Genomic DNA, 12,920 nt, shown 5'->3' with positions numbered 1-12,920 from the left:
TGCATTGCGCATGCGCATGTTAGTAAGCGTCTCAGAGGCCGCGAGCGCGCCTTAACAACAGCGCGTGTCTATTTTTAGGATTCTGCGTATTATGCACTGATACTCCACTACTGCATCACGCATATGCATAGAATGTAGCGTTCCACATGGCGCGAATGCATTGCCACAACAGCGCGTTTTTTTAACCAACTTTTTAACCAATCATTTAACGCTTACAGGCTAATTTCCAACAGCTGAAGCCTATTAGCCAATTGACTCGGGTATAAAAAGACATGCGCGGCCATCTGTCAGTTACCTCCACTCCCTCTCGGATGTTGGTGTAGAGGTACCGACGGACAGGTAGGACACTTTATTGCGGCCCAATTCAGTTACTTTGTCTTCTTGAATAACAAACTTGTGCTCACTGCTTTGGCACTTTTTGTCATCATACTGCCATGAATCCAAGCCAATGTTTATTTAGTTTTGCCTGTATCTTTGACTACTCTGCATAGTTTATGCCATATGTTCATTTGAGGTTGAATCTCCTTTCTTACAACTAGTTTTTGTTAGTAGAATGCTGGAAATATGTGACTATATGCATTGAAGTACCTCTGATATTTCTCGGAGGTACTTATTTTATTTCCACTCTAACAGAGCGGGGCCTCCTTATTCCCGAGTGGGTGCCGGCTGAGGTGAGGCATTTTCCCACAGAACGCTGGGTGAGTTTAGCGATTTTGACTGATTGTGATCTATACACATTAATCCAGTAGAAATTTATGACTACTGAGTAACGGGGAGACTTTCTCTTCCGTATTGTTTGAGTGCCTGTTGTTTGTCTGTTGTATCCTTGAAACCATTATACACATTCATTGAGTTGTACACTTTCTCTTTTGTTTTAGGCAAAACCGCATCACTGGATTACCACCAGTATACATCTGGGCTCAGAGTAACTGGTAGGATTTATCCATTATAAGTGTACAAATTCACTATTATTGTAATTTACCTACTGTAGTTTGCAGTCGCATAAATCCACCAGGTCCTGAAGAAAGCTAGGACCAGTTGTCCATCTAGCTGAAACATGTCGACCATATTACACCACGCCTTGGTATAGTTATTATTTAAAACTATTGGGCGTTGTTTTTAAGTTTGACCCTAGTACCATACCCAATAAATTGATTTTTGGTCCTTTGAGTCAATTTTATCTTCACCTTCACTTTTCACTTGCACTGCACTCCATTAGCATCACCAGTGAAGCACTGTGCTCTAAGACTATATCTACGAAATCCATCTTTGCATCATTACCAGGTGCGTTGATCAAGATTTGGATTTATGATACATCTCCCACATGACGATAATGAGGTACTGGGTTTTTAGGAACCGGTGCCGAACCGGTAACCCAGCGGTGCCAGGGGATCAACACACCAAAGACCTCGGGTTCTCCTGAGTCAGACCCACAGAAACTTCAGAGTCTTCTAGGTGAAGTCAAAGATTAGTTTATTGACTGCAACCAAGGTGACAGGGTCCTAGAAGTACGATACAAGTATATTCAGGAGACTGCACACTTTCATGAAGTCAGGCTTCTCTTCTTATACCTAATATTCACCCTTTGGCGAAACATTCCTTGGGTGCGCGGTATTTCATTTATGGTTACTGATTACAAAAAGAAAGCAGAGTCATGATGACATGTACATATTTCACGTCGTGCTGCCCATAACAAATCATCCGGCAAGGCCCAACATTTCATCAGATATCGATGGACCCCTAATAAAAATGGTCACCTCCCCACCATAAAGTAAGTGAGGAAAAGGAGTGGAGAAAGATGTGAGCGAGATATGGCAGGTGTGCGTGCTGAAATGGCTTTATGGCTGGTTGGGCCTAGATACTATCTTGCTCGGCCACTGGGAGGGAACTGACCTAACGAGCTCGGCCTGGGGCAATGGTTCTAACTTGTACTGGGGTCAGGAAGAAGTCGATTAAGGAGTACGTGTCCTTGTGGAATCAAATTCGACTGGATTAAGGCCTATGTAGAGGGCAACATGCAGCTAATGGTTCAGAAGGTAAATGACGATTTCGAGGTGAAATTGTCACTCGAATATACTGAAAATACATGTGCTTGATGTACTCGTCATTTCCGGTCTTTTGATACCAAATTCGTCCTATTTCGACGAAGTTTTTATTCTCGAGTCCGGTACTATTATGGATCCATATTTTTCAGAACCACAGACCCTCCTTTTGCCCTTACATAGGCAATTAATCTATCCTCATGTTAATCTGAGTCCAGATCTATATTCCTAAAGTCATTGAGGTGTTGCTGCAACATCATTCTAGTGCTGAGTTCGTGTCTTGACACAGGCTTCCTTACACATGATGTAGCACAGAGGCCACATATTGCAGGAGCACACTGTATGCATAGACAGAACAGGAAAAGAATGGCTAAGACCATCCCAATGACCATCAGAATTTTCCATCCCCAGGCAGATATCAGCCCCCAGAACCATCCCATTAATGACCAATCTCCTTTGTCCACATGGATAGATTCGGAAATCTTATGTAGTTTGGAGATGGCCCTGTACACTGTTGGAGCATTATCTGGAATAAAAATGCAACAACTGGACTGGATCAATTTGCATACCCCACCCCGGTCCGCAAGTATTACATCCAAAGCGACCCGGTTCTGAAGGGTCATCAGTCGATCCGACTGGAGCTGAGCAGTCAGGTTACTAAGGGCACCGGCAGTCTCAATCACGGTGGATTCAACTACCCTTGTTAATTGCCTTATGTTTCTGCTGTTAACCATGGCTCCCCAGAACGGCAGAATACCCATTGCAAAGTCACCAAATTCTTGACCCGCAGTGTCTTCTTTACTCAAAACACCTCGGACTATCCTTGTCCGATGGTAATCCGCCGCTGCTGTGTAGGTGGGAGGTAACAGGAATGAAACAAAACATGAGCCCGAGAAGTCAGGGGGCAACCATGTATAGGCTCTATCGTGGCAGATGAAATAAGTACCTTTGGCGGCTAAAAAGGCAGGGGAAGTCTGAGATCCAAAAACATACGTTTCTGCGCAGACACTCTTCCCTAGCTGAGCTCTGGGAATCCTACCAATACCTTGCAGACACAGGTGACCTTGATGGGGTACGATCCAGATAGGGGACGATCTCTTGGCTTGCTGTTTCTCACTTAGTGTAGTGCCATATCCGGTCACATTCCAACCTACATATGCAAGTATCTCATCGTCTGGGGTATCTTCGTAAGAAGTCACTTCCTTGATCATGTCAACTATACCCTTCACTAGGGCGCTAGTCTTGAGGTTGTCTTTTACAGAACGTAGGGGTTGGATTTCTCGTGCATATATGAACATTGTCCTATATGCCCATACTGACCCATTGTGACTAAATGGCAGGACCAAATAGGGGATACCTCTATCCGTGGTGTGGGGCATGAGACCACACACCCAACAGTTGGTTGTGTTCATTACAAGTTGGTGTTGGTGTAATAGCTGAACGAAGGAGTTATTAATGAACTCTAATCTCCTATTTGATTCGTGGTCAGGCAGAGAGTGGAAAGAATGAGAGGAAACAGTAGGGGGAGGTATGGGCGATGTAGTAGGCGTGAATGTCATATGAGAAGAGAATAAAACATAGCTTATCAAAAACACCATTACGCTAAATATCATAAAAATACACATCATTATAAAAATGTTCTTTCTCATTGTTTTCAAAAGCCTCTGCTTAAAGTTCATTTGTCTGGCAGTTCTCTCCACATCAGGAAACTCCATCCTCTCTAAGGTGCTGCCCGCGGCGGTAGGTTGTTTCTGCTAAAGGATGCTTCCGTCAGTCTAGGGTGGCTCCCTTCGACCAACTGGAACCAGCAACCTATTGTTGTCAGCTGCACCCAAAAGTCTTTAATCAACCGCGACCCTAGCAGCGGAACCCGGATGGCGGTTCGAAAAAAAACAAAAATAAGCAAGTTACCTAGATGGGAGAATCTGCATTTTCAAAATAGCATTTTGGAAGGAAAAAAACTTATTATTTTATTAGTCCACAGGTTTTTCTCTCGGATCAAAAAATAAATCACTTTTACTTTAGTCTGTTTTTCTCGGTCGTAAATTATAGCGTCTTTTCCCGGGTGCTGTCTGGTCCGGAAATAGTAGCTCAGGTTCCACAGAGTTCAATTGTTCTGATGGCGGCGTAGTTTCTTGAAAAATGTCCTTACTGTCACAATCGCGTTTAGCTTCTTTTACGCGTTCATCAGTTGTGCGCTTTGAGTCAGTGCCTCCTGTCCGGACCCATTGGTCATGTGGCAGAGGGAAAGGTATTCTCTTACAGTGGATCCCGTGGACCCAATTGGCCTTCCCCTCCACTTTAACAGTCGACCTTGTAGACAGGAGGACGAGGTGAGGTCCGGTCCATCTGGGCTGGTCGTTTCTTGTCCTCTGGAAATTCTTGACCAGAACCCAGGAGCCAGGGTCAATGGAGTGACCCGGTGTCTCGGAAACCGGAGGCAAGGTGTTGTGGACCTGTTGATATAAAACACGCAATTTAGCCGTCAATTCATACAGATAGTCGAGCAAAATGGGGTGTTGCAGCTCGCTAAACTTCGTGGGCCTAGGCACTCCCCATATGTTGGCTGGCCGACCAAAGACTATTTCATAGGGGCTGAGTTTCATTCGCGAATGCACAGTCATTCTGGTGGACAGGAGTGCTAAGGGTAGAGCGTCGGGCCATTTAAGACCCGTGCTCGCTTGGATTTTGGCCAATTTAAGTTTAAGCGTGCCATTGTAACATTCCACTAATCCAGCTGATTGGGGGTGATTTGCAGCGTGGAACTTCTGACTAATGCCTAGCCCTTCACACACTCGTTTCATCACACAACCCACAAATTCACTTCCGTTGTCCGACCAGACCATTCTAGGTTTTCCGAACCTGGGGAAGAACTCTTTCACAAGGGCTTTCGCTGTGGACAAGGCAGTATTGTCCGTTAGGGGATAGGCTTCTACCCACCTTGAGAAGGCGCAAACAACCACGAGCACATATTTTAAGTTGTTGCACCTCTCCATGTGTATGAAATCTAGCTGCAAAACCTCGAACGGATACGTAGGAGGTGCAAAATGACCAGCTGGAGTTGGGGTTCCCCTACCAGGATTGTGCTTCAGACATACCATGCAATTCTTGACAACATTCTCTGCACACTTGGGAATCCCTGAATTCTTCCACACTGGGGCCAACGACTCGCAAATCCCTTTCGCGCTGATATGGGCCATCCCATGAGCCATTGTAACCACTGCAGGCACATATGCATCGGGTAACATCCATCTTTGTTGCTCTGTTGATTCAATCCAACAACCATTTACATCCATTCTCCCTGTACTTTCTTTCCACATGCTTAACTCTTTCTCCGTGGCCTCAGCTTGGATGGACTTCACACTTTCTATTGTGTTTTCACATATTCCAATATCACCAGTCCATCTTTCTGGGCTCGCAACATACATTCGGCTCATCACATTCTTTGCCGTTTCTTTAGCAGTTTCATCAGCAAATGCATTTCCACGACCAACATCATCGATCACTTTCTTGTGTGCACTACATTTTACAACTGCTACTTTCAGGGGCAACGTCAGTGCTTCAAGAAGCTCATTCACCAACTGACCATGCTGAATCTTAGCTCCATGCGAAGTCAGGAACCCACGTTCTCTCCACAGTCGTCCAAAACTGTGAGCCACTCCAAAAGCATACTGACTGTCGGTATAGACAGTCACTTTCATTCCTTTTGATAACACACATGCTCTCGTTAACGCCACAAGTTCGGCGGCTTGAGCCGAACCATGTGGTATTCGCGCAGTTTCAACGATTGTGTGCAGAGTTGTGACAGCATATGCTGTAGTCACGTTACCATTTGGGAGTTTAAAGCATGAACCATCCACCCATAATGTACCATCACATTCGGCGAGAGGAGTATCGGATAGATCAACTCTCCCTTTGGTCTCCTCCTCCGTTCTGAGGAAACAATCGTGCTGTTCTGAAGCATCCGATTCCTCAGCAATTGGTAACAATGTGGCTATGTTCAGGGTACTGCATCTTTTGATGTGCACATGGCTCGCTAGTAGCGTCAATTCATAACTGGACAGTCGAGCACTAGTTAAGTGCTGTGTCTTGGTCAAGGACATCCTGGTCCTATTTAACAATGTATCTATACTGCATGCGGGACCATCACAATTAGTGTATTATTCATTACTAGGCCTGCAGACTGTCGAATAGAAACAGCTGCTGCTGCTGTGGCCCTTAGACAACTTGGCAATGCTCGTGCTACCGGATCCAAAGTTGACGAAAAATAGGCGCATGGCCGTTGTCTATCTCCGTATAACTGAGTCAGCACAGACAATGCACAACCCTCCTTCTCGTGGACATGTAATGTGAAAGGTTTACTGTAGTTGGGGTTACCTAACACAGGGGCCGAACATAATGCTGTGCGTAATTCGAGAAAGCTTTTCTGACACTCATCGGACCAAGGAATGGGATTGGGTGTATTTGTACACGTTAGTGCCAATAAGGGTTTGGCTAATAACGAAAAATTTGGGATCCACTGTCTGCAGTACGATGTAATGCCCAAGAAAGCGCGTACTTCTCTCTGCGTTCTTGGCACATTTAAATTTGCTATTGCCTGAATTCTTTCTGGGGTCAGTTTCCTTCCCTCCTTCGATAAGAGATGACCTAAGTAGGTCACTTCTTGTCGGCAATATTGGAGCTTGGAAAGTGACACCTTGTGATGTAGATCACATAGATGACGCAGTAGTGCCAATGTGGCCATTTTACATATTTTCTCAGTATCCGCGGCTATGAGCAAATCGTCCACGTACTGTACGAGAGTGGAACCTTTGGGCAAAACCATTGCGTCAAGCTGACTTTTCAGAGCTTGACTGTATATTGAGGGGCTTTCACAGTAGCCTTGAGGAGCGCGTTTAAAGCGGAAACTGCGACCACCTAAACTAAAGGAAAAAATATCCCTGCTTTCCTCAGCAATCGGGATACTGAAGAAAGCATTCTTCAGGTCAATCACCGAAAACCAGGATGCGGATGCTGGAATCATAGTCAATAATGTTGTAATGTCGGGGACAACTGGGAATTGTGGCACCACTATCTTATTTACTTCCCTAAGATCAATCACAAATCTATACACAGGTGGCTGAGAAGGGTCAGTTCGTTTTAAAACAGGCAGAACAGGACTATTGCAAACATTTCCTCGTGTTTCCTCAATTACGTCTTTCTCAATCAACTCGTAAACAATCGCTAGCAAAGCTTTTTCGCCCTCATTGGATATCCTGTATTGGGGAATTCGTGGCATTTTGACATTCGACTTCAACGTTACAACATACGGTGGAATTTCCAAAAGACCTACATCATTCGGACCAGTAGCCCAAAGAATATCCGGAAGAAGTGTCAATTCTGTTGGAAGCGTATTTCTCGACAAATACATGGGAGAAACCACTTTCTTACCTAAAGTCAGTTGTACTCCTGAGGGAGAACAGTACAAAGTCGCATACAATCTTTTTAGCAAATCTAATCCTAGCAAATTTTCACCACAACCTGTTGTCAAAATAAGGGGTGCTTCGAATTCACAAGGACCAACAGAAAGAGATAAAGGGTCAGAAATCGGATTTCTAACCGGGGCGCCAGAAAAACCTACGGAAACGTTCATTTCGCCAGACAAAGGTGCGCCAGGGAGTTTGGAGTGCATAATAGAACTCTTTGTAGCACCAGTATCCAACAGAAAAGGTTCTGACACACCCGATGTAATCACCTCAACGTAAGGTCCACTCTGATCTACTGGAACTGAAACAACTCCCTCTCTTCGTCTAAGGCTGTCCTAGCAATCGTTATTCTCCCACTACTCATTTTCTGGGTAATACTCATCGACGTAGTATTGCGCTGTCCTGTCAGATACGTTATTTTGCTGGTCAAACCTGTTCATAGAGTTTTGTGGTGGAAGGGGACGTGCGTCCTGAGGGGTGTTTCCATGCCCTCTACCTCTGGGCGCTTGCTGACTACCACGACCTCGTACACCAGAAAACTCATTTGTACGTTGCGGCAGGGCAGGACAGTCATATTTGTAATGACCTTCTTGTTTGCAGTATAAACACTGATTGGGACCTACGCGGTTTTGATTGTAATCGAATCTCTGCAAGTTTCTCTGCGGCTGCTGAAAAGTGTTCCGGTAGTGATTCGGACCATTACTATTTCTATTACCACCACCACGTGGAGGATAAGCTTGCTGTAGCAAAACCTTCGTTTTGAGTTCTCTAGTTTTCGTTTCTACTTTATCTTTCTCATCCTTGTCTCTATTCTCGTAGTACTGTGCGGTAGCTAATATCTGGGCTGAAGATGAGACTGCCCAAGAGCTTTCTGAATCTTTCAATTTTCTACACAAGTCTGGAAGCAGATTGTGCACAAATTTATCGACGAACAATCTCTGACCACCTTCTGTGGTCATATCTTGACCGCTGTGGTCAATGAATGTTTCTTCAAATCTGGTGAAGAAATCCGACACAGTTTCTTCTTTCTTTTGCTTGCATGCAGATAACTTATCCCAATTTACACGTATCGCAGGCATTATTGTCTTCATGTAATCTACTATCCTACCAGGTAGTTCCGCTATCAGGGGCTCAGGCTTCGCACCACCAACTTGTCGTGCATCTGCAACAGTAATATTAGCCCACGTGTCACCTAATTCCTGGTCATGATCTTCATGACGAATTTTTCCCCATAAAGGCTGTGGAACGACGTTCCCGAATAACATATCGATATCGGCTAAATTCATAATACATGACCCAGCAGTTTGTGATAATTCTTTATAGTACCCTGCAGGATTTTTACGCGGATCTGGTAGTGTTTGTTTGAGTGCTAAAACTTCAGCTCGTTTCCATGGAACATGTACCCATACTCGGTGAAAGTGGGGCAGGACAGGTGGGACAGCTGTCGCGTCACCCTCTCTCCACTGTGGGGGAACTTCTCTCATAGGGTATTGTCGTGCCTTTTTCCTACTAGATGCACTAGATTCTGATGGTGACCCAGAACTACTTCCCTTACTTCGATGTGATAATAGCATTTCAACTGCTTCTTCCACATCGGGACCTACAATCATACCCAGACTAAACTTAAACCTTATACGACACATCTCTTGTGGGAGGCAATCCTGATCATTGTCTTCTAAATCTTCACAAAGAAAAACACACATCTGTTCGAACACATATCTCTGTGTCGCTGTTTCCCATTGATGGAAAACTTCCATGACAGACTGTAAATCATATTTTGCAGTGTCCATGACCCATTTCCGAGCTAAATTATTCAGGGAATCTCTCTCTTGATAATCGGGCAGTTGACTTCGCAACTGTCTTCTTCCTATGTTAGGGGTCGTAGCAGGCGACCCGAAAAGTGATAAAAGAAGATTAGTAACAGTACTGGCCATTTTCTGCCGAAGGGAAGGTGAAACGGAAGAACAAACAGATGAAAGAACGGGGTGAGGTAAAGCGGATGCAGAGATGGCAGAAGAGGTATGAGGAATAATAGATGTGGTACTAGGCAAAATCATAGAAGGGGCATTTGTAGAAAGTACAGTAGGCAAGATCGTAGAAAACACAGGAGCAACAGAAGTGGTCGGTGGGCCTGGAGGAGGCTGCACCGAAGAAGTAGGAGCCAGCTGAAGAACAGCTGGTGGGTGCTGTGGAAAAGCCAGAGGCGCAGATTGTGCAACTAAAGGTTGCGGGGGTGCTGTAGCATTCTGCGCATAGGGCGGTGGCGAAGTTAACAATTGCGACATTAATTGGTCTTTTTCACGCTCTTTTGCTGTCCCTTGCTGAAGAGACGGCAAAACTGGATAGCACTTATCTATTGCCATTTTACGTTGCCTGTGCAATTGTTCATTTATCTGCTCTTCCTCATTATCTTTAAACTGCGCGGCAGCTTGCATTACTGAAAGTCCTTCTTCTCTCTTATTTTTCTTAGCTAATTTAATTTCTTTTTGCTTGGCTTCTTTGCGCCATATGCGGAAAGAGTCAAACATCGCCGGCCGGGCTTTCTTTTTGAAGAGTTTAACTTCAAGGTTGTCTAAGATTTCAGAATCAAAGCTACCATATTGGGGCCATTTTAAAACACCGTCTTTCCTAGTGTATTTAATCCATACCTCGTTGTAAACGATGGGGCCTACCCCATGTTTAACGTATAGCTCGTAAGTCGGAGTTCCAACTGGAGGAACCGGACATGAGTCCTCCAATCGGGAGTCCCTATTATTATTACCAAGACAAAACAAATTCCCGAGTCTAAGACTAGGCATCCTTTCTCTCTAGTCTAGTTCCAAAACTTCAAAGGAGTTATCGATTACGATATTGCTCGTGAAAACACGAGTCCTTCGGTTATGGTACTTGCAAGAACCAATAAAAACCTTTATGTATCTCTAAGATATCACAAAGTAAGTCCAACTAAGGACTAGGAGACGCTCCACTTATACTTAACTGAAAATTATCGATGGCTTCACCAGAAGACTCGTCTCAGCGTTTCGCTCTACCGAAAATGTCAAGGGTCCAACATCAGGGCGATAGCCAGGGCAGCAGTCCTTGTAGCCGTCGGGAAGCGGGGAACCTCGTAGTAAAGACCTTCGGACCACGTCGACATGCAGGGGTCGATGAGGTGGTGGGCCCTCCTCCGGAATTTTCACACGAAGCTCCTCACGATCTTCAGGCTGATTGGTACCACTGGAATCGCTCCAACGCTGGGCGCCAAATGAGGTACTGGGTTTTTAGGAACCGGTGCCGAACCGGTAACCCAGCGGTGCCAGGGGATCAACACACCAAAGACCTCGGGTTCTCCTGAGTCAGACCCACAGAAACTTCAGAGTCTTCTAGGTGAAGTCAAAGATTAGTTTATTGGCTGCAACCAAGGTGACAGGGTCCTAGAAGTACGATACAAGTATATTCAGGAGACTGCACACTTTCATGAAGTCAGGCTTCTCTTCTTATACCTAATATTCACCCTTTGGCGAAACATTCCTTGGGTGCGCGGTATTTCATTTATGGTTACTGATTACAAAAAGAAAGCAGAGTCATGATGACATGTACATATTTCACGTCGTGCTGCCCATAACAAATCATCCGGCAAGGCCCAACATTTCATCAGATATCGATGGACCCCTAATAAAAATGGTCACCTCCCCACCATAAAGTAAGTGAGGAAAAGGAGTGGAGAAAGATGTGAGCGAGATATGGCAGGTGTGCGTGCTGAAATGGCTTTATGGCTGGTTGGGCCTAGATACTATCTTGCTCGGCCACTGGGAGGGAACTGACCTAACGAGCTCGGCCTGGGGCAATGGTTCTAACTTGTACTGGGGTCAGGAAGAAGTCGATTAAGGAGTACGTGTCCTTGTGGAATCAAATTCGACTGGATTAAGGCCTATGTAGAGGGCAACATGCAGCTAATGGTTCAGAAGGTAAATGACGATTTCGAGGTGAAATTGTCACTCGAATATACTGAAAATACATGTGCTTGATGTACTCGTCATTTCCGGTCTTTTGATACCAAATTCGTCCTATTTCGACGAAGTTTTTATTCTCGAGTCCGGTACTATTATGGATCCATATTTTTCAGAACCACAATACTCCACCAGATGGGTGGGCTGATGGGAATTTTTTCTAGCCCTGTGCTATCACTTCAGTGTTATTAATGGACTCATGGTTCTAGACTCAACATGGCACACTTACAGTAATTTTTTGACCAGGTCACTTCTTTTTGTTCTACATGGATTTAATCTAGTACCTCTTGCAAGAACTCCATCAATAACACATAGTTCATCAGAGACTAAAGATCAAGGCTTATCAAGAGAATTTTTGTCATATTTTTCCCAATATATCCATCAGTTTCACTAGTTCACCATCCTTACCCAATTCTACTTTCCAATCTTCTTCTTTTATTGCTCCAGAAGTTATCTCACATACACTCACTTCAATTTCATCTTCATACTCTTCACCTTCATCAACTGACTTTATTGTTTCCAGATTTCCTACCAAACGTGATAAACAATCTACAGAAATATTACTCTATATTCAAATTTAAAATTATACTCCTGAAGAGAAATAATCCAAAGTCTTATCCTTGAAGACACTGCATCAAGAACTTTTTTTCTTCAAAAATCTCCTTGAGAGGTTTATGATCTGACCTCACTACAAAAGAATTGCCCTAGACAAACTTCTTACATTTTTTTATTGCCCAAAATATGGCAAGAGCTTCTTTCTCAATTACTGAATAATTTAATTCAGCACTTTTCAAACATCTCGAGGCACCTGCAATTAACACCTCACAACCTTCTTTCCTTTGAAAAGGTAAAGCACCCACACCTTTCATACTAGCATCTGTTACTATGAAAGTTGGTTGACCTGGTTTGAACGCTTGGAGATTAGGTGCATTCTTCAGATCTTCTTTAACCTGAATAAATTCACTATTACACTCTTTACTCCACAAGAACTCAACATTTTTACACAATAAAGTTCAGAGATTTACTGTCTTGTCTGCAAAGTTTTTAATAAACTTATTATAAAATTCTGCCATTCCTAAAAAAGAAGCAAGTTTTTTTTTTTAGGATAAGAAGCAAGTTCTTCCTTTGTACATGGTTCTTTTAGCATTTCTATAGCCTTGACAAGTTCTTCTTTCGGTCGGATACCATGTCTAGAGATGTGATGTCCAAGATAATCAATTTCAGAAACTTACATTTCTCACGTCGTAATGTTAAACCTGCATGTAACATTTTTTCAAGAACAGATGACACCCTTTCCATCATGTTCATTTACATTTTTTCCATAAACAAGAACATCATCTTGATAGCATTTAACACCAGGTATATCCTTGAAAAGATGATTCATGATTCTCAGGAACACAGAGGCGGCGGAAACTAACCCAAAG

This window comes from Lissotriton helveticus, chromosome 7 (genome assembly GCF_964261635.1).
Source record: "Lissotriton helveticus chromosome 7, aLisHel1.1, whole genome shotgun sequence".
Taxonomy (NCBI): domain Eukaryota; kingdom Metazoa; phylum Chordata; class Amphibia; order Caudata; family Salamandridae; genus Lissotriton; species Lissotriton helveticus.
Note: the sequence above shows the minus strand (reverse complement) of the source record.